Raw genomic sequence first — 17526 nt, 5'->3', positions numbered from 1 at the left:
GTAAAAAGCTGCTCACACTTGTCAAACACTATGTTTGATGAGTGTGACCAACCTGTCAATCACTTTCCAAGCGATGCTTCAAATCGCTTGGAAAGTGCTTGAGAAAATCGCGGCAAAATCGCGAACAGAATCGCGGTAAAATCGCGGTGAAATCGCATGGAAAAAAACGCGCGATTTCTGGGAAAGAGTCCGGTTTTTAGTGTGCGTTTTAACACGCAACGTGGGCACATAGCCTTAAAGCAAAACCCACAGCACAAATGCAAATCTAGCTTCATCACATGACGCATGCCCCTGAGAGAGAATGTGCGCCAAAGCGGATTTAGAAGCCCAGTGAGCCACCCTGTATCTAAAACGGCCGACGCGCCAAAGTGATTCTTAAAGGGCCGGCGCACCAAAATGAGTCTTAAAGGTCCGGCGCGCCAAATCGAAAGCTGAGTGACCCCAGGCTCCAAATCGGAGGCTGATCAACCATGGCCTACAAATCGGAGGCTGAGCCACCCTGGCCTCCAAATCGGACCCAGAGTGGCCCCGCCCACCAAATAAAACTCTGAGAGATCCCGCCCACCAAATCAGACCCTGAGGGGCCCCGGCCACAAAATCAGACCCTGAGGGGCCCCACCCACAAAATCGGACCCTGAGGGGCCCCACCCACAAATTCGGACCCTGAGGGGCCCCGCCCACCAAATCAGACCCAGAATGGCCCCCGCCCACCAAATCGGACCCTGTGGGGGCCCCGCCCACCAAATCAGACCCTGAGGGGCCCCGGCCACAAAATCGGACCCTGAGGGGCCCCGGCCACAAAATCGTACCCTGAGGGGCCCCACCCACAAAATCAGACCCTGAGGGGCCCCACCCACAAAATCAGACCCTGAGTGGCACCACCCACAAAATCAGACCCTGAGGGGACCCACCCACAAAATCGGACCCTGAGGGGCCACACCCACAAAATACTTGGGGGGCATTTGGGCCAAAAGAAGACCCTCGACCGAATTCTGCAGCGATTTTACTAGCCAGGGGTTCATGAAGAAGTTAAATGGTGCTGTAGCTCCTGTCCAGCATGCCAGGTAACCAGTCCCCAGTCTCACTTTCGGAGCCCTTTGGTGCCTTTGCCAATTATAGAGGTACCCTTCGAGAGAGTGGTCATGGACCTGGTGGGGCCTCTCAATAAGTCGGCAAGGGGACACCAACACATTCTTGTAGTTCTAGACTATGCTACCCGATATCCTGAGGCCATTCCTCTGCGCCACACATCAGCTAAGCTTATAGCAAAGGAACTCATGGGTATGTTTTCACGGGTGGGAATTCCACAAGAGATTTTAACAGACCAGGGAACCCCCTTTATGTAAAAAATTATGAAGGAACTCTGCCGGTTGTTAAATGTTAAACAGTTGCGTACCATGGTCTATCATCCCCAAACAGATGGTCTGGTAGAAAGATTCAATAAGACACTGAAGAGCATGTTAAAAAAGGCAGTTTCCAAAGATGGGAAGGACTGGGATCTGTTATTGCCATATTTGTTATTTGCAGTGCAGGAGGTACCTCAGGCATCTACGGGGTTCTCGCCCTTTGAACTATTGTACGGCAGACATCCACAGGGCTTACTAGATATAGGCAAAGAGGCCTGGGAGAACCAACCTACTCCCCACAAAAGTGTGATAGAACATGTTGCAAAAATGCAAGAGAGAATGGAGTCAGTCCTACCTTTGGTCCAGGAACATATGGAGGCAGCACAATGGTCACAGAGTCGGGTCTATAACCGGGAGGCTCGGGTAAGAACCTTTAGCCCTGGGGATCGAGTTTTGGTGCTTGTGCCTACCGTAGATAGCAAATTTCTCGCAAGGTGGCAGGGACCCTACGAGATCATGGAGAAGGTGGGACCAGTAGACTACAAGGTACACCAACCAGGTCGGAGAAAGACAGAACAGGTTTACCATATTAATTTGCTTAAACCCTGGAAAGATAGAGAGCACCTTGGTGGGGATAGTCCGCTGCCAGCGTTTCAGATGGAAAAGGCTCCGTTACCTCGGGGCGAGGCAGGAGAAGCCCAACCCGCGGTCAAAACTGCAGATACTTTGTCTCCTAAACAGATTCAGGAGGTCCGGGAGTTCATCAGCCGAAATACAGATGTTTTTTCGGAGCTCCCTGGATGCACCTCCCTAATCCAACATGACATTGTCACAGAGCCACAGGCCAAGGTCCGATTAAAGCCATATCGAGTGCCTGAGGCCCGGCGACAAGCCATCTCGGAAGAGGTAAAAATGATGCTACAGTTAGGGGTCATAGAAGAGTCTCAGAGTGAGTGGGCCAGCCCAATAAATCTAATACCCAAGCCTGATGGGTCTCTAAGATTCTGTAATGATTTTAGAAAACTCAATGACATTTCAAAGTTTGACGCCTACCCCATGCCCCGGGTTGACGAGTTGATAGAGCGCTTTGGGCAAGAACGGTATTTTACAACTCTGGATCTCACAAAAGGTTATTGGCAGGTACCCCTAACAGAGGCGGCGAAGGGAAAGACGGAGTTTATAACACCTGAGGGGCTGTTCCAGTATAAGGTGTTAACCTTTGGGTAACAGCTCCAGCAACGTTCCAGCGGTTAATGGATATTGTTCTCTGTCCCCATCGCCGCTATGCCTCAGCCTATCTAGATGATATTATTGTGTTCAGCATCGATTGGGAAAGCCACTTAGCAAAAGTACAGGCAGTGGTAGACTCCCTGCGACAAGCAGGGCTAACTGCCAACTCAAAGAAGCGTTTCATAGGGTTGGAGGAAGCCCGGTACTTGGGTTATGTCATTGGGAGGGGAGTTCTCAAGCCCCAAATGAACAAGGTCAAGGCAATTCAGAACTGGCCCCGTCCCCTCACAACAAAGCAGGTAAACGCCTTTTTGGGTTTGGTGGGATATTACAGGCGATTCATTCCCAACTTTGAAACCCTGTCCACGCCTTTAACAGATTGTTTAAAAGGAAAAAAATCTGTGATAGTCCACTGGAATGATCAGTTAGAGGAGGCCTTTACAAAATTAAAAAGGGTACTGTGTGGTACACCAGTCCTGATCACTCCAAATTTCAAAAAAGAGTTCATGGTGCAGACTGATGCCTCTGAGATAGGCCTCGGTGCCGTGCTGTCTCAGGAAGTTAACAGGGAAGAGCATCCCGTTAGTTTCCTAAGCCGGCAGCTTACCCAGCTGAAACCCGGTACAGTATTGTGGAGAGAGAGTGCCTGGCCATCAAGTGGGCACTGAAATCGTTGCGCTACTATTTGCTGGGGAGAACATTTTGGTTGGTGACAGATCATTCCCCTCTTACGTGGATGAGTCAAGCTAAGGAGAGGAATGCTCGAGTCACCAGTTGGTTCCTGTCCCTGCAAAACTTTAAGTTTTCAGTAGAACATCGCGCAGGCAGACTACAGGGGAATGCAGATGCCCTGTCCAGAGTTCACTGTATGTCATGTGTCCACCCCTCAAGGGTTGAACATAGGGGGGAGGTATGTGGTACAGTAAAGGGTGTTTTACTGGATGGAAGATATGTTTCTCCTAGCAGATTAATGTTTGGCCGGGTTTTTCCTTAAAGACGGGACCTGCGATGATGTCAGGGTCACCTGATCAGCCCATGTGATGTCTACCTCACTGGTGGGAGGGGTTAGGCCCTATGTAATGGAGGTTGGTAAATGCCACAGTGGGAGTGTGTTTCTGGAAACTACAGGGACTTGTGTGGACGCAGCCTGCAACTTGTATATAGGATTCCCGTGCTGCAGGACTGTTGCAGCAAGACTCGGAAGAACCCCGGGAATGGCACCTGGCGGATGCCGCAGAACCTGGCAGCCACTTAGTTACGCCCGTCCCGTGCAAGGGGTGAATCTGGGACCAGTGGTTCTCCAAGCTGGAGTATGTGTTTTATTTCCCTCATGTTTTGTTAAGCTGCTGGTTACTGAGTGACATTAAAACCACTGAAATTGGACTTTATGTCTGTGTGTTGCCTCATTACTGCCGCCCAGCTATTGTCTACCAGAGCGAATCCCTACAATACTTACATCAAAATGATGTGCCAGTAAAAGAGAAGGTAAGGTGCATGTGCTCTGGTCTGCCAGCCCCAATGCACGTTTCACCCACGCGCCCCCTGACGAAACCTGTGGGTGAAATGCGCGTTGGTGCTGGTGGACCAGAACACATGCACTTTACCTTCTCTTTTACTGGCACATCATTTTGATTTTAGTATACTAGGGTACGCTATGGTGCTTTCCACAAGAGAATGATCAGCCTCTCCCACAAAAATCAGAAGTTTCAGATAAATTTGCTTTACTGCAAACAGGCATAAAAAACTTAGACTTTTTTTCTAGGATGAATTTTAATTTTTTTACCTTATTTTATATTTCTTTCTTTCATCTTTATATGTATGACCTCAGTAACATGCAGAGTGAACATATACAATCCCTATAAAAACTATTTTATTTCATACATATAAAAAAAAAACAATTTCCCAGTGAAACCATGGCAAATGCCATAATAAAAAGACCTGAACTGAGGTGCTGCAAAGCCCTGCAATAAGCCTTTCTGATACCTTCCTATCCGTGGAGGTTGGCACCCTAGGGATCCCGATTTTGGCGCCCCCACTCAGCAAGCACTGTCCCTTACTGCCCTGCCAGTCCCTGATATCACAGGTATGAAAGCAATGACCAATAGTGCAGAGATGAATGGTAAAAAATGCCCTAAACTAATGCAGGCGATCCCAGAAAAATAGAATAACAATTACCACATCATGACATCAGGGTCCACAATAAATGTAAAAAGACATACCCTCACAATGGAGCATATATATAAATAAAGTGACCACTTATCATTTGTGGAGTACCCCAAATCCCTAGGGTGCCAACCTCCACGGATAGGAAGGTATCAGAAAGGCTTATTGCAGGGCTTTGCAGCATCTCAGTTTAGGTCTTTTTATTATGGCATTTGCCATGTTTTCACTGGGAAATTGTTTTTTTTTATATGTATGAAATAAAATAGTTTTTACAGGGATTGTATATGTTCACTCTGTAATTATTAATTCCTACAGTATGTGCTTTTTCAAATAGACTCCGTAACATGCAGCCAATGGTGGCAGGCTGCAAGATCACTATGGGGCCCATGTACAGAGGGAGCCTGGAGCAGAATGGCACCATCCCCTGCTTATACCGTATATATGTACAGCTCAAGTTAGGATGATTTATAAGGAGCAGAATTACAAGCTGAGCCCACTCCATACAGCCGGCTGTTTTACACAGCTGACAACCAGCCATAACTGCCTTAATACATGCCATGCTGATTGCAGCAGTTTATCCCGGTAGAATCCATTGTGGCCAGCAACCATGGAATCTAAGAAGTCAAACAAGGAGGTCTCTGCCATCTCGATGGGTTGTTTAATAGCATCTGGGGCCAATGGGATGTCCTAATTCAGGGATTTCTATGTACGTCCCTATATGACCTGATTATTTTCCTAAGGGTTAATCAGATGGACCAACATGATCTGTGTAGTCACAGCATTCCTCTCTCTGTATATCGTACCATTAGTATCCACCTTCATATATGCCATTTTCTGAAAATCTCATTTATCTGTTTTCTTTTCTAAAAATGTTTCTTTTGAATTATGATAAAACATATTAATGGGAAATAATGGGACATTTCTAATAAATTAAGTGATTGGCTGCAGTGATCACCCAATGGCCTCTGCTGGAAGAGGAGGACACTGGCAGCAGTACCGAGGAGTAGCGGAGTTTGGTACTTGACTTTGTGCTTTGTTTTCTTTCAGGACCACCATGAGAAACATGTTCTGCAGTGGCTGAGGTTTAGGGAATAATGCACACACTGATAAAAATGATAAAACTGATTATCATTCCTAGGTGTGTAATAGTCTTACAATGAATACATTTGTTTCCCAGGAGTGTATGTGTGTATATAGAGGACATATAACAGACTGGACAGTCAGCCATTATGACAGCGCGTGGTTCCTCTCACATGTGATGTCACAATGATACAGAATGTTGTGAGGTTATACAATCTCTGTGCTCAATGACCTCAGCGCCATTTTCAGAGTTGATGCATTTGCGGAGACTCCACTTTGGTTTTGGAAGCGCGCGCTAGATTGTTTGTACGTCTGGTATTTACTTCCACGGATTCTTATTTTTTTGGCACAATATCATCTTTGCCATCAGAGAACTTAGTTCTTTACATTTCACCATCTCAGCCCCGAGAAACTGAGCCATGACGTCCCGGGAGCTGCATCAGCTCAATGCTGACAACGAGACATGGCTGAGCCGACCTGAAAATCAGGGTAAGTGAGAGAATATTCCGCCTTATAGGAGCTTTTCTGAGGGTTTTCTTTGGGCTAAGATGTTTCAGGACACACAGTGCGTCCTCCACCTTCTATTCATATTCCTTAGGGGTTGGTCAGGGAAAGTTGTAGACAAAGTGAGGCCCTGGGTAAAAGTTAAACGTGGAGCCCAAAATGCTAACATATTTGCACCCTGCTTTGTAATGTCTGCAGAGAAGGAATACTGAGCAGGTTTATGTAGGCCAAAGATGAAAAAATGTTTCCTTCTCTCTCTAAATTCGAGAGCAACAGCTAGTTCTATCCATTTAGCCCAAAAGTGTTTTTTTTGCAATTTAGCATAATTATAGTAATCTTTTTCTTTATAGGTCAGGCCATAATCCTCCACCATCGCCTAAGGGAGCAGAGAAGGCTCATTACCAATGATGGCCATCATACAGACCCCACTGAAGTCACCACAAGAGGGAGAAGGGCCAGAGCTCCTCTGTGGCAGAGAGCACACCATAGCAGGGAAAGAAGCCGCTCGCCACTGAGACTGGCCCCTGCAGAGCCCTCCAGACCCATGGAGGTCCCAGCTCCAAGCCTATCTGCTCTACAGTCACACCAGGCAAACCATCTTTTTAACCGCATCATTCAGCTGCAGGGAATGGGAGTATATCCACCTCCTCCACATATGCGGCCACCATCGCCACCTGCCCAATTTAACCTACTTAATATTCTGCAGCAAAGGCAAGCTCTGTGCACTAAGAGCTTCCCAACAAGAAGAATAACATCTCAGGAAGAGGCAGAATCCTGTGCCATCTGCATAATGGACTATGAGATTGGAGAGGAAGTCGTAGTTCTTCCATGCAAACATTGCTACCATCACAGTTGCATCTCCACATGGCTCCGCTCCAACCCTCGCTGCCCCCTATGCCGTAGTCACTGCTTCCTTTGAAGCGTCAGAAGAACATTGTAAAGATGCAAGGAAGAAGTGTAAGATTATGGCAGTGATACTGGGAAGGACCATCAGTCCATTTAGCAGCTATCTAATGGTAACAGTGTCGATACTGCTGCAGCTTTGGACTCCATTGCCTCATTAAATAAATATCATGTACCATCTTTATGACTGTCTGTTACTTTGTACTGTATAGAATTAGGTTACACAGCTGAATATTGGGTACGGTGCTGGTTAGGGCCAGCTCCAAGTTTTTGTGGGCCCTGGTCCAAAGAGTCTCATTGGGCAGCTTTAACACATGCCGCAATACATGATGCACAGATACGGCAGAGAAATATAGGTATAGTACAATGCCAAATATTTCTCTTACTTTTTACATTACATGAGTGAGATGTATTGGACATTCTACAATAGTTCAGAAACCAGACAGCATAGTCCTCCATACAGTATTATGGGCACCACATAGTGCTCCATACAGAGTAATGAGCCCCATATATTGCACCATGCGGTATAATGAGCCCCATATATTGCTCAATACAGTATTATGGGCAACGCATAATGCTCCATACAGAATAAAAGAGCCTCATATATTGCTCCATACGGTATAATGAGCCTCATATATTGCTCCATATAGTGTAATGGACCCTTTTTCCATATTTTTATTTAAATTTTTCAACTTTAACTCAGATGCATTTATACAAGTCAAGTCAGCAATGGTGTAATACGTGAGGGAAGAAGGGGAGGGGGGAGGTGGATGGGAGGGGGAGAGGGAAAGGGAAGGTGGTTAAGGGGGGGTACAAAACATGACAGTTGAACAATCAAACAATTTGTTGTTTAAACAGTTGTAATTATTTAAGCGGAATGACATAAGTCAAATAGAAGAACAGAAAAAAATTGTACAATAAATATCGTACATAACATTAACATAAAATGTAGTATTGTTATACGGGATAGGTACATAGACTAAAGCGGAGTTGCAATAAGTCGAAGATATGAGCAGTGAGACTTTCTGCAAAAAAAAATAAATATCATATGTACTTTGAGGTGAAGTGCTATTATGTAAGACGGATGCAATGTTAGAGGTTTAGGGAGTCAGGTCATCCCAGTAAGACCATTTTTTGGAGCATTTGTTTAATTGGTTGTTAACCAGAGCAAATCTTTCTTCATAGGATTTGTGGAGAAGAATTCTATCTTTTATATCTTGAAAGGCGGGGGGGATTTATTTTTCCATTTGAATGCGATCGCATTTTTAACTTCAAGCAGAGTGTGGATGATGAGGGATTTTTTGTCTGGACTGACATCTAAGAGATCAAGTAATAGTAGCGCAAGTTGAGGGGAGAGAGAAGTAGGCTTACCTAATATTTTATTGATGGTATCCGATACTTGTGACCACAATATGGCCAGTTTAGGACAGCTCCAGAACATATGTAGAAGGTTTCCATGGGAGCCACAACCTCTCCAGCATAAAGGAGAGGTTTCTTTATCAAAATGTGCTACCCTGGCTGGGGTGAAGAACCATCTGGATATAACTTTGTAATGTGTTTCCTGTAGTGCCATGGACATTGTGGAGGCGTATGTGTGATTTAAAGCGTCTTCCCAGTCATCACACGATATGTTAATTTTTAGATCATTTTCCCATTTTTTAATAGTCGCGTTTTTTGTAAGATCGGTGTCATTGTTGAGCCAGTCTTAGATGTAAGCATGACTCCAGAAAATCCTCTGCTCAGTATTACAGAATAGATTTAAAGTTGCTTCTGAAAACCTTGTTTTTTTTCTGGAGAAAAGATAGAACCTGTTGTTTTAGTATCATGAACTGGAGAAACATTGATGAGGGAAGTCTATATTTTATTTTTTGAATTGATGGTCCGTCAAAGATGTCCCCTAGTTTTTTTTATACCATATTCATCCCATGAATTATGTAAGTCTTGGTTGATCAGGGAAGACAATACATTTAGGGGTATTTTTTTTCAGAATTGTTAGGTTGTAAGAACCTTTTTTTCTGGATGCCAGTTTTTTCCAAGCGTGCGTAGTGGCAATAAAAATGAGGTGAGCTGTAGTGTCCGGGAAACATTTTGTTAGGGTATTAATGATTAGGTTTCGGGGGTTTTTATCATTATTTATGAAGGTTTCTATGTCTAGCCTGGCTGGGGGGGCTATTGGATGGAAGCCAGTGTTTACTATTCTTGATCAAGGATGTTAGATAGTGAGCTGTGATATTAGGGATCCCTAAACCTCCATGAGATTATTTTTGAAGGTGATAGACTGAAGGGTTTTGGGTTTTTTATTGTTCCAGATGAAGTTCTTGATGTTTGTTTGGATGGTTGTTAATTGTGGTACCGAAATAGGTAAAGGCAAGGAGTCTAGAACATAGAGAATTTTTGGAAGGGTGAAAATTCTCACAGTGAGAATTCTGCCCCACCATGATAGGTCTTTCTCTCCGTAGATGCTTGTATCCTTATTGATGGTATTCAATAGAGTGTTGAAATTGGCTGATACCAGGTTTTTTGTAATGGTGATTCCTAGGTAGGTAAATTCTTTATTGACCCAACAGATGGGTGAAAAGGATTTAATTTGGGAGATCTGGTCTTTGGACAGATAGAAATGTAGGAAATTTGATTTTCTTTCATTATAGTGGTTTGAAAAAACCACTATATTGTAATCCGAACGCTGCTAACTTATTCTTCTTCTTATTATTATTATAGTGATTTGAAAAAACTACTATATTGTAATCCGAACGCTGCTAACTTATTATAGTGGTTTGAAAAAACCACTATATTGTAATCCAAACGCTGCTAACATATTCTTCTTATTATTATTCAGTTGATTTCCGCAATTAATGCGGCCCGAACCGCTACACGCACAGACTCCGTTGAGGTGTCGTTTCGAAGCCAGCGTCCACGAGAGGTGTGCTAAGTATTTTTCGTGTCGATCGGATTTGTAGTTTTTGCGCAATCTGCATTTGAAAATTTTTTTTCCCATCATTGGAATGCACTGTCTCAATGCTTTTCAATAGGAAACTTAAAACGTGCCCTGAGGCAATTCAAATGGCAGTAAAGCTCATTGATATGCGTAGGCACACCCAGTTACTATGCCAACGCCTACGAACGTCACATGACGCCCCCAGGACAGAGCTTCTGCCACATAATATCAGCTCTTAGGCTGTGTGCCCACGATGCGATTTTTAAGCGTTTTTGCCGCGATTTTCGGCGCGAAAACGTTTAAAAATCGTGTACAGAACGCACCCCATGCATTCCTATGGCATTCCGCATGTGCTGTGCTAATGCTGCGCCTTTTTCCGCCGTGGAATCGCATCGCGGAAAAAATCGCAGCATGCTCATTCTTTTGTGCGGAATCGCAAAGAATTGCCGCGATTCCGCACTCATAGGAATGCATGAGAATCGCTTACTTCCCGCATGTGGCTATGCCCACCATGAGCGAAGTTAAGCGTCTCATGTGCGGTTGGTACCCATGGTGTGGAGGAGAGGAGACTGTCCTCCAGGCCCTGGGTACCATACCCCTGTAAAAAACAGAATAAAAAATAAAAAATCAGGGTATATTTACCTTCCGGCGTCCCGCGCTGCAATTACCGTCCTCAGCGCTCCCAGTAATACCTTGCGGCAAGGTCCTGTGATGACGCGGTCTCGCGAGATCGCTATAGTAACGCGAGACCATTGTCATCACAGGTCTCGCAAGGCATTACTGGGGAACGCTGAGGCCCGGGATGGCAGCGCGGGACGTCGGAAGGTAAATATACCCCGATTTTTTATTTTTTTATCATTTTTAACATTTTATCTTTTACTATTGAGGCCGCATAGGCAGCCTCAATAGTAAAAAGCTGCTCACACTTGTCAAACACTATGTTTGATGAGTGTGACCAACCTGTCAATCACTTTCCAAGCGATGCTTCAAATCGCTTGGAAAGTGCTTGAGAAAATCGCGGCAAAATCGCGAACAGAATCGCGGTAAAATCGCGGTGAAATCGCATGGAAAAAAACGCGCGATTTCTGGGAAAGAGTCCGGTTTTTAGTGTGCGTTTTAACACGCAACGTGGGCACATAGCCTTAAAGCAAAACCCACAGCACAAATGCAAATCTAGCTTCATCACATGACGCATGCCCCTGAGAGAGAATGTGCGCCAAAGCGGATTTAGAAGCCCAGTGAGCCACCCTGTATCTAAAACGGCCGACGCGCCAAAGTGATTCTTAAAGGGCCGGCGCACCAAAATGAGTCTTAAAGGTCCGGCGCGCCAAATCGAAAGCTGAGTGACCCCAGGCTCCAAATCGGAGGCTGATCAACCATGGCCTACAAATCGGAGGCTGAGCCACCCTGGCCTCCAAATCGGACCCAGAGTGGCCCCGCCCACCAAATAAAACTCTGAGAGATCCCGCCCACCAAATCAGACCCTGAGGGGCCCCGGCCACAAAATCAGACCCTGAGGGGCCCCACCCACAAAATCGGACCCTGAGGGGCCCCACCCACAAATTCGGACCCTGAGGGGCCCCGCCCACCAAATCAGACCCAGAATGGCCCCCGCCCACCAAATCGGACCCTGTGGGGGCCCCGCCCACCAAATCAGACCCTGAGGGGCCCCGGCCACAAAATCGGACCCTGAGGGGCCCCGGCCACAAAATCGTACCCTGAGGGGCCCCACCCACAAAATCAGACCCTGAGGGGCCCCACCCACAAAATCAGACCCTGAGTGGCACCACCCACAAAATCAGACCCTGAGGGGACCCACCCACAAAATCGGACCCTGAGGGGCCACACCCACAAAATACTTGGGGGGCATTTGGGCCAAAAGAAGACCCTCGACCGAATTCTGCAGCGATTTTACTAGCCAGGGGTTCATGAAGAAGTTAAATGGTGCTGTAGCTCCTGTCCAGCATGCCAGGTAACCAGTCCCCAGTCTCACTTTCGGAGCCCTTTGGTGCCTTTGCCAATTATAGAGGTACCCTTCGAGAGAGTGGTCATGGACCTGGTGGGGCCTCTCAATAAGTCGGCAAGGGGACACCAACACATTCTTGTAGTTCTAGACTATGCTACCCGATATCCTGAGGCCATTCCTCTGCGCCACACATCAGCTAAGCTTATAGCAAAGGAACTCATGGGTATGTTTTCACGGGTGGGAATTCCACAAGAGATTTTAACAGACCAGGGAACCCCCTTTATGTAAAAAATTATGAAGGAACTCTGCCGGTTGTTAAATGTTAAACAGTTGCGTACCATGGTCTATCATCCCCAAACAGATGGTCTGGTAGAAAGATTCAATAAGACACTGAAGAGCATGTTAAAAAAGGCAGTTTCCAAAGATGGGAAGGACTGGGATCTGTTATTGCCATATTTGTTATTTGCAGTGCAGGAGGTACCTCAGGCATCTACGGGGTTCTCGCCCTTTGAACTATTGTACGGCAGACATCCACAGGGCTTACTAGATATAGGCAAAGAGGCCTGGGAGAACCAACCTACTCCCCACAAAAGTGTGATAGAACATGTTGCAAAAATGCAAGAGAGAATGGAGTCAGTCCTACCTTTGGTCCAGGAACATATGGAGGCAGCACAATGGTCACAGAGTCGGGTCTATAACCGGGAGGCTCGGGTAAGAACCTTTAGCCCTGGGGATCGAGTTTTGGTGCTTGTGCCTACCGTAGATAGCAAATTTCTCGCAAGGTGGCAGGGACCCTACGAGATCATGGAGAAGGTGGGACCAGTAGACTACAAGGTACACCAACCAGGTCGGAGAAAGACAGAACAGGTTTACCATATTAATTTGCTTAAACCCTGGAAAGATAGAGAGCACCTTGGTGGGGATAGTCCGCTGCCAGCGTTTCAGATGGAAAAGGCTCCGTTACCTCGGGGCGAGGCAGGAGAAGCCCAACCCGCGGTCAAAACTGCAGATACTTTGTCTCCTAAACAGATTCAGGAGGTCCGGGAGTTCATCAGCCGAAATACAGATGTTTTTTCGGAGCTCCCTGGATGCACCTCCCTAATCCAACATGACATTGTCACAGAGCCACAGGCCAAGGTCCGATTAAAGCCATATCGAGTGCCTGAGGCCCGGCGACAAGCCATCTCGGAAGAGGTAAAAATGATGCTACAGTTAGGGGTCATAGAAGAGTCTCAGAGTGAGTGGGCCAGCCCAATAAATCTAATACCCAAGCCTGATGGGTCTCTAAGATTCTGTAATGATTTTAGAAAACTCAATGACATTTCAAAGTTTGACGCCTACCCCATGCCCCGGGTTGACGAGTTGATAGAGCGCTTTGGGCAAGAACGGTATTTTACAACTCTGGATCTCACAAAAGGTTATTGGCAGGTACCCCTAACAGAGGCGGCGAAGGGAAAGACGGAGTTTATAACACCTGAGGGGCTGTTCCAGTATAAGGTGTTAACCTTTGGGTAACAGCTCCAGCAACGTTCCAGCGGTTAATGGATATTGTTCTCTGTCCCCATCGCCGCTATGCCTCAGCCTATCTAGATGATATTATTGTGTTCAGCATCGATTGGGAAAGCCACTTAGCAAAAGTACAGGCAGTGGTAGACTCCCTGCGACAAGCAGGGCTAACTGCCAACTCAAAGAAGCGTTTCATAGGGTTGGAGGAAGCCCGGTACTTGGGTTATGTCATTGGGAGGGGAGTTCTCAAGCCCCAAATGAACAAGGTCAAGGCAATTCAGAACTGGCCCCGTCCCCTCACAACAAAGCAGGTAAACGCCTTTTTGGGTTTGGTGGGATATTACAGGCGATTCATTCCCAACTTTGAAACCCTGTCCACGCCTTTAACAGATTGTTTAAAAGGAAAAAAATCTGTGATAGTCCACTGGAATGATCAGTTAGAGGAGGCCTTTACAAAATTAAAAAGGGTACTGTGTGGTACACCAGTCCTGATCACTCCAAATTTCAAAAAAGAGTTCATGGTGCAGACTGATGCCTCTGAGATAGGCCTCGGTGCCGTGCTGTCTCAGGAAGTTAACAGGGAAGAGCATCCCGTTAGTTTCCTAAGCCGGCAGCTTACCCAGCTGAAACCCGGTACAGTATTGTGGAGAGAGAGTGCCTGGCCATCAAGTGGGCACTGAAATCGTTGCGCTACTATTTGCTGGGGAGAACATTTTGGTTGGTGACAGATCATTCCCCTCTTACGTGGATGAGTCAAGCTAAGGAGAGGAATGCTCGAGTCACCAGTTGGTTCCTGTCCCTGCAAAACTTTAAGTTTTCAGTAGAACATCGCGCAGGCAGACTACAGGGGAATGCAGATGCCCTGTCCAGAGTTCACTGTATGTCATGTGTCCACCCCTCAAGGGTTGAACATAGGGGGGAGGTATGTGGTACAGTAAAGGGTGTTTTACTGGATGGAAGATATGTTTCTCCTAGCAGATTAATGTTTGGCCGGGTTTTTCCTTAAAGACGGGACCTGCGATGATGTCAGGGTCACCTGATCAGCCCATGTGATGTCTACCTCACTGGTGGGAGGGGTTAGGCCCTATGTAATGGAGGTTGGTAAATGCCACAGTGGGAGTGTGTTTCTGGAAACTACAGGGACTTGTGTGGACGCAGCCTGCAACTTGTATATAGGATTCCCGTGCTGCAGGACTGTTGCAGCAAGACTCGGAAGAACCCCGGGAATGGCACCTGGCGGATGCCGCAGAACCTGGCAGCCACTTAGTTACGCCCGTCCCGTGCAAGGGGTGAATCTGGGACCAGTGGTTCTCCAAGCTGGAGTATGTGTTTTATTTCCCTCATGTTTTGTTAAGCTGCTGGTTACTGAGTGACATTAAAACCACTGAAATTGGACTTTATGTCTGTGTGTTGCCTCATTACTGCCGCCCAGCTATTGTCTACCAGAGCGAATCCCTACAATACTTACATCAAAATGATGTGCCAGTAAAAGAGAAGGTAAGGTGCATGTGCTCTGGTCTGCCAGCCCCAATGCACGTTTCACCCACGCGCCCCCTGACGAAACCTGTGGGTGAAATGCGCGTTGGTGCTGGTGGACCAGAACACATGCACTTTACCTTCTCTTTTACTGGCACATCATTTTGATTTTAGTATACTAGGGTACGCTATGGTGCTTTCCACAAGAGAATGATCAGCCTCTCCCACAAAAATCAGAAGTTTCAGATAAATTTGCTTTACTGCAAACAGGCATAAAAAACTTAGACTTTTTTTCTAGGATGAATTTTAATTTTTTTACCTTATTTTATATTTCTTTCTTTCATCTTTATATGTATGACCTCAGTAACATGCAGAGTGAACATATACAATCCCTATAAAAACTATTTTATTTCATACATATAAAAAAAAAACAATTTCCCAGTGAAACCATGGCAAATGCCATAATAAAAAGACCTGAACTGAGGTGCTGCAAAGCCCTGCAATAAGCCTTTCTGATACCTTCCTATCCGTGGAGGTTGGCACGATAGGGATCCCGATTTTGGCGCCCCCACTCAGCGAGGACTGTCCCTTACTGCCCTGCCAGTCCCTGATATCACAGGTATGAAAGCAATGACCAATAGTGCAGAGATGAATGGTAAAAAATGCCCTAAACTAATGCAGGCGATCCCAGAAAAATAGAATAACAATTACCACATCATGACATCAGGGTCCACAATAAATGTAAAAAGACATACCCTCACAATGGAGCATATATATAAATAAAGTGACCACTTATCATTTGTGGAGTACCCCAAATCCCTAGGGTGCCAACCTCCACGGATAGGAAGGTATCAGAAAGGCTTATTGCAGGGCTTTGCAGCATCTCAGTTTAGGTCTTTTTATTATGGCATTTGCCATGTTTTCACTGGGAAATTGTTTTTTTTTATATGTATGAAATAAAATAGTTTTTACAGGGATTGTATATGTTCACTCTGTAATTATTAATTCCTACAGTATGTGCTTTTTCAAATAGACTCCGTAACATGCAGCCAATGGTGGCAGGCTGCAAGATCACTATGGGGCCCATGTACAGAGGGAGCCTGGAGCAGAATGGCACCATCCCCTGCTTATACCGTATATATGTACAGCTCAAGTTAGGATGATTTATAAGGAGCAGAATTACAAGCTGAGCCCACTCCATACAGCCGGCTGTTTTACACAGCTGACAACCAGCCATAACTGCCTTAATACATGCCATGCTGATTGCAGCAGTTTATCCCGGTAGAATCCATTGTGGCCAGCAACCATGGAATCTAAGAAGTCAAACAAGGAGGTCTCTGCCATCTCGATGGGTTGTTTAATAGCATCTGGGGCCAATGGGATGTCCTAATTCAGGGATTTCTATGTACGTCCCTATATGACCTGATTATTTTCCTAAGGGTTAATCAGATGGACCAACATGATCTGTGTAGTCACAGCATTCCTCTCTCTGTATATCGTACCATTAGTATCCACCTTCATATATGCCATTTTCTGAAAATCTCATTTATCTGTTTTCTTTTCTAAAAATGTTTCTTTTGAATTATGATAAAACATATTAATGGGAAATAATGGGACATTTCTAATAAATTAAGTGATTGGCTGCAGTGATCACCCAATGGCCTCTGCTGGAAGAGGAGGACACTGGCAGCAGTACCGAGGAGTAGCGGAGTTTGGTACTTGACTTTGTGCTTTGTTTTCTTTCAGGACCACCATGAGAAACATGTTCTGCAGTGGCTGAGGTTTAGGGAATAATGCACACACTGATAAAAATGATAAAACTGATTATCATTCCTAGGTGTGTAATAGTCTTACAATGAATACATTTGTTTCCCAGGAGTGTATGTGTGTATATAGAGGACATATAACAGACTGGACAGTCAGCCATTATGACAGCGCGTGGTTCCTCTCACATGTGATGTCACAATGATACAGAATGTTGTGAGGTTATACAATCTCTGTGCTCAATGACCTCAGCGCCATTTTCAGAGTTGATGCATTTGCGGAGACTCCACTTTGGTTTTGGAAGCGCGCGCTAGATTGTTTGTACGTCTGGTATTTACTTCCACGGATTCTTATTTTTTTGGCACAATATCATCTTTGCCATCAGAGAACTTAGTTCTTTACATTTCACCATCTCAGCCCCGAGAAACTGAGCCATGACGTCCCGGGAGCTGCATCAGCTCAATGCTGACAACGAGACATGGCTGAGCCGACCTGAAAATCAGGGTAAGTGAGAGAATATTCCGCCTTATAGGAGCTTTTCTGAGGGTTTTCTTTGGGCTAAGATGTTTCAGGACACACAGTGCGTCCTCCACCTTCTATTCATATTCCTTAGGGGTTGGTCAGGGAAAGTTGTAGACAAAGTGAGGCCCTGG

This window comes from Dendrobates tinctorius, unplaced genomic scaffold (genome assembly GCF_039654945.1).
Source record: "Dendrobates tinctorius isolate UK_male_01 unplaced genomic scaffold, ASM3965494v1 ptg000051l, whole genome shotgun sequence".
NCBI classification, from domain to species: domain Eukaryota; kingdom Metazoa; phylum Chordata; class Amphibia; order Anura; family Dendrobatidae; genus Dendrobates; species Dendrobates tinctorius.
The sequence above is the reverse complement of the archived record's forward strand: the minus strand, read 5'-3'. Positions refer to the sequence as shown.